Source organism: Ambystoma mexicanum, chromosome 7q (genome assembly GCF_040938575.1).
Source record: "Ambystoma mexicanum isolate Mex_15411 chromosome 7q, UKY_AmexF1_1, whole genome shotgun sequence".
NCBI classification, from domain to species: Eukaryota; Metazoa; Chordata; class Amphibia; order Caudata; family Ambystomatidae; genus Ambystoma; species Ambystoma mexicanum.
This window is the reverse complement of record NC_090941.1, coordinates 427670279-427676278: the sequence shown is the minus strand read 5'-3', so window position 1 is coordinate 427676278 and position 6000 is coordinate 427670279.

Below are 6000 nucleotides of genomic sequence, written 5' to 3'. Positions count from 1 at the left end.
TATGGTATTTATGATTGTAGTCCAATTGAGGATAGTGCTTATGGAAAATGTATTTGTTTATTTGTGAAGATAACAAAATCGCATAGTTTTTTGTATGGTTACTTACTTGCATATGGTAATAATGCTGGAGTCTCTGGTGCTTTTTCTCTTTAAAAAAAAAAACAGTATAATTTGTTAAGCAAGATAGTTTAAAACCTTTAATTGCATACACTTTTACATGGAGATTTACTTTTTCCACCCTCATAAATTGTACGTTCTATGTACTAAGTTTGGTACAACATTAGTGTGTGCTACACTGCAGTTGTATTGACATGAAATAATCATTGTTTCATTGGGAACAGAAAAAAATCAATAGTGGGTTAAAATACCCTGTCTGTAATTATGTGAGTTTAAGTGTGATAGTATGTTTGTTTGAAATGTGTTGTAATTAAGGGAATGTTTAAAGTAATTAGATACCCTTTGGTGTATTCTAACTATATTCGATTTTACAAGAGGTTTTACGATGAGAATTACTGGGATGGCATATTTGAAGTATATTACAATGGGGGATGTTTTTAATGTAGTTAGATGCCCGTTGGGGCATACTAACTGTCTTGGATTTTAAAAGCATCATTATAGTATTTAAGATGTAGTTAGATACCAGTTGGTGAATTCTAACTGTTTATAGTACTATACTTTAGTGAGTATCTTTGTAGTGAAGGAATATTAAGTAGACATTTGTTCGATTTGGTGGTAACGTTGGCACATTGTAATTACATTGGATTTTACAAGAAGTATTGCAGTAACAAGAATTGAGATGGCATATTAGAATTGTATTGGTTATTGTTACTTTTCTTTTTGTGCTGCTGACTGTGATAGGTTGTCAGGAAAAGGTGTCATCCATTTTGGTAGTTTTAGTTTTATTGGTATATAGTCCTCTTTTTTTGGTATTCATTTTGGAAAGTATAAAAGCCACAATTTTCTGTAGGTTCATCCTTTTCATAGCAGAACTCTGCCTGTGTAGATGGCAGGAGTGTGGGTGATGTGAACGGAATTGTTATTTAATCTTTACATGTTTTAAGGTTTATTTGCATTGTTGTATGTGTTAGTTAAAGTAGTTACTGCTAGAAGATGGTGTTTATGATCAGTTTTTTCATGTGCTCTGATTGTGCAAGTATTATTTTATGTATTTTTTTACTTTCACTAACATGGACCTACAAAATTAGATTTGTCAATCAGTGGCATTTATATGTAGGCATTTAGTTTTGTATTCATGTTAGGGAGGTTGAAGGTTTATCTGATTGCATTTGTTATAATTTTAATGCAGTTTCAGCTTTGCAGTACTCTTAGCTGTTTTAAGCTTTCTGTGAGGTAGTATGATTGATGGTGTTTTGTAAATTAATTTTGGTCCTTTTTTTTTGTAGCTGAATAATTTTTATCATCTCAGTGGATTTGCACCAGATGTTGGACAATTAACTTCCGTGAAAGTTCAACCTATATTCAAAACACAGCGGTATTGCTGGAGATGGGAGGATCACATTTGTAGACAGTTTTGAAAAGCCTTCTTTTTGAACCTCTCTAGCATTTGATGATTGTTGAAATGGAGTGTTGCAGGATTTTCAAGTCTCAAGTTTATTCCACAATTCTCAATGTGGAGATGGCAGGAGTGTGGCTGATGTGCTGATTTTGTCTGCATGTAATTCTTGAGTCCCATGCATTTTTCATTTTGTGGTGCTTGTGGGCTTTTTCATAGGAGTCATACACATCTATGTAGTTGATTTACAGCAGATGGTTTGACATTTCTCAAATGTGGTTGCTCTCTTGATTATCCATTTGTGGCATCGTCTACAGTTGACTTGCATCATCAAAAGATCGGGAGTCAGTAATAGAGGAGTGTGTGTAGTTGACTTTGTTGCTGAAATTGAGGCCTCATTTGCAGTTGGTGATGTTGTTGCCTTGATGGATGGAGGTTGTGCAGGTGATGCTGATCTCCGTCTAGGCAAAGAATGGACCACATGAATATTTCTTTTATGATGTTCATGTGCTTTTTGATAGTTATCATCCACCTCATTCCAATGGACTTGCATTGGATGATATATTATTATTGATGTTACTAGGCTTTGGGATAGAACATTAGAAGGACCATGACTTATAGTTGTGTTGCAAAATGTGCAAAGTATGTCCTCTGCATCTTTTCTGGAACAGTGTTCTTTGACTTTGAAGAAGCGCCAGCTGTGTGCAGTGGGTATCATTCTGGATGTCAATGGATTCAGAACCCAAATCATGACATTATCACGACTGCTACTCTTGTGGTTGGATATGAAAACGACAGCTCTAAAAAGAGAATAACGCAAAATTGACAAGTATCTGTGTGATGTTAATACTTTTTAAAGAAAAGTGTGTTTTCTATCCCTTGTTCTCCAAGTGTACGTATTATACCATATTATCCCTTGTCCTCCAAGTGTACGTATTCTACCATATTCATCAAGTTTACTTAACCTTACCCATCCTTTGTCCTGCAACCACCCAGTATAATGTTCTTTGTTTATTTTCACCCAGTTTATATATCCTTGTTCTCCAAGTTTACTCAAACGTCCCCATCCTTTATTCTGCAACCAGCTAGTATATTGTTCTTTGTTTAGTTTCACCCAGTTTATACATTCTTGTTCTCCGGGTTTACTCAAACATCCCCATACTTTATTCTGCAACTAGCTAGTATAATGTTCTTTGTTTCTTTTCACCCTCTTTATATATCCCAGTTTATTACTTTTTTACATTGTTGTATGTTTTTTTTTGTTAATCCAAGTTGGATTTTTTTCAATGGTCCAATGATTAAAATGTAAAAAGAGAAAAACAGTGTTGTATGCACAAACGTATCTCACAGAGTGCATGTGATGCACTGTATACAAAATATGAGGGTCATAAAAACATATGAAATTTTGTTGTTCAACTGATCATGTTTTCTTTTATTTCAGACAGAAATATGTATATATTTTTTAAACATATTTGAATAGCCACGGCTGCGCCATTGTCCCATAGGTTGTTGGATGTTGGAGACGTGGGTAACCGCAGCAATGACTGAGGAGGTCCAAGCCACAAATTCGATTATTTTCACATGCAGCTAAAGATGCATTATAGAAAAAGCAGTATTCGACAACTAAGTAACCTATAGAGTCCCATAGAGACACATAGAGACACATGGCTTGACTCTTATATGTAGACAATTCTCAGTGAAACGTTCAGACTAAGCTAAAAAAAACACTTTATGTGTTTCTCTCTTTTTACTGTGTCCTCTGCAGATGATGCTAAAACCCAGAGCAACAAGCAGACCTAATGATGGGCTTTCAGCATTACAGATAAAGTACTGAAATCAAGAAGGCTCAATAGTTGTTCTCTGAACCTAACATCCTGATGAAGCTGGTATAAGTAATAGAAATCCACTGAAACCGGCCAACTTTAAGGATACGTGTGAACCAATAACACGCACTAGATTTTGTTTCCTCTTCCATGAACCACAAGAAGTACCTTTCAGGGTAATAGTTTTTATAAAAAAATAACACAAACGTATAGAATAAAACATTTTAAATGACCAGCTGTGAATCAACAGTGTTTTTAGATGCAAGTAGATAGGGTAATCTTCTTTCTTTCCTTCACCTAGATAAGCGGCTCACCAGCGCCTTCTAGGGACAGTACACCCATGCATGTAAGGAAAGCTATAATATTTGCAGGGACAGATAGTTATTTGTTAGCTTCACCCCATTCAAGTAGAATTCCTCTCTTAATAGTGTTTTCACAACCAAATTAAGGTGTCAGAAAGGTTCATGTGCCCAGCCTTAAAAAGCCCTTTAGTTTGCTATTTACAGATTATTTTGGAACAGCTTTAAGAATGTGAAATTATGACTTGAGTATGCCAGAATTATCACAGTCTTTTGGTGTTTTAGGCAAAATATACCAGGTAAACAGGTAACTGGTTTCTGTGAAATTATGAAGTGAAGGGAAGAAGGTACATTTATAGTGGCTAATGTGTTGGACTCTTTGTATACAGGTGTGAGCTTGCAAATGACTTGCTGTATGTATATATTTCTTTTAATATGTGTATGTTTCATCATGAATTGTTACGTTATGTAAAGAAAAGATGAGTGAATTGTTGGTTGGTACATGAAAGAAAAGATGTGTTACAGATTATTATGGAAAAGCTTTAAGAATGTGAATTATGGCTTGAGTGTGCCAGGTATTATCACAGTATTTAGGTGTTTTAGGCAACATGTACCAGGTAAACGGTTTTTGTCAAATTCTGAAGTCAATTGAAGAAGTTGAATTCAAAGTAGCTAAGTGGGTAGAGTTTGATATCTGACATTTCAGCTTGTGTGCAGTAATATATAAAAGATATATAGGTATGAACTTGCAAATGAGTTGTTTTGTGTATGTATTTCTTTTAATGTGTCTATGCTTTATCATGCATTGTTAGGTTATGTAAGAAATGGTACTGTGGAGTGTAAGATTAGCACTAACATAGGGAGATGTAAAATTAATATGGGTGCATAGCGGGATGGGGGAATTTATATTATTGATGTGGTTTGCTAAGGTAGCTGCATGGGTTTGTGAGAAACCTGAAGGTGTCTCCCTAATTAGTCCCCAGGGATGTGTCATCCAGGTGGCCAGAACATAGCGATTGCTATTGGATCCAGTTCCTGGGGAGGACCAGTGAGGGAGGATCACCTGGCTGGGGGGTCCTCGGGGGGTGGGAGTGGGACATCGACGGGTGAGATGCGGAATCCTCCTTCTTTTAAAATGTTTTGCCATCCTCTCACGTAGGACATTCCATACCACTGCCCCCTCTTTTCTAACTGTAACACTTTCAAACAACACAAAGGACAACTGACTAACACCAGAGCCATTTATCTGACATGTCCCAATACAAGGGTCAGGCAAAGTCAGACAATTGATCCGAATCATACACTCCTGACGGCTCTTTCCCTTCGCCACAAGGATAAAAGGTGCAGGCAGAGAGCACAGTACAAGAAAGGTGAGCACAGCAGACAGCAAGATGAGATGGCTAAGCAAAGGAGAAGGCAGCAGGAATAGAGAGGGTGTTGTGGAGAGAATTGACTTTTCCCTTTTCATCCAAAACCCGTAGAACCTTCATGGAAGTGAGCCTAAGATCAAGAACTATAGCACCAGTGTCTTGTAGTAGATGTCAATGGTACACAGGGCAAGCCTACACTGATAATCAGGAGCAAAGAAGCTCCTGCAAGCGTGGTACCGCACGTGACTCTAATGAAGAAGAAAAGCCAAATGGTGATGAGTCAAAGGGGAACTGATAAGAACTGGGCTGCGTTGAGGGAGCATCACAGAGTGGCAAGTTTTGAACCAAGTTTGATGATCTATGAAAGAACTGTAAAGAGAGTTAAGGGAAGGCCAGCAGCAGAGGGAAATCGGCACCACATGATTGATAACTCGAGGGTCCCTGGTCAATCCCCATCTGAGTGAAATAACATATAGCAGAAGGCCGTAGGAGGACCAGTGAAATGTGTCAACGTTGTCATACAGAGGGTCAAGCTAAATCCCCATACAATCAAAATACTTTGATCTACAAATTAAGTGAAAGAATCGGAAGTGAATCCCACAGTAAGAAGAAGCAAACAGAAGCAAATCCTTAGAGGGACAGAGCATAAAGTCCCTAGAAAGAGTGTGTTTGGAACTTTTAAAAATACATGAAATGTGTGGAATATGATATAAGAAGAATTAGTGCCCAGAACAGGGGAACCCAGGGGTGAACCCATCACCCAGTGAACATTGGGAACACACTTTTCATTTGTTAAAATAACTTTTCTTTTTATTGTTTGTACACATCAGGCCCGAAGGCAAGAGACTTTGAGAGCTAACAAGACTTAGCCAACATCGGCCTGAGAACTACCATTGGAACTGTTGTCTTGTGCTGGAAAAGCCAGAGACTGTACTGTGCGCCAATCTCCCATTTTACCCCCATGTCCAAAACTCGGGGGAGGGAGACCCAGGCTA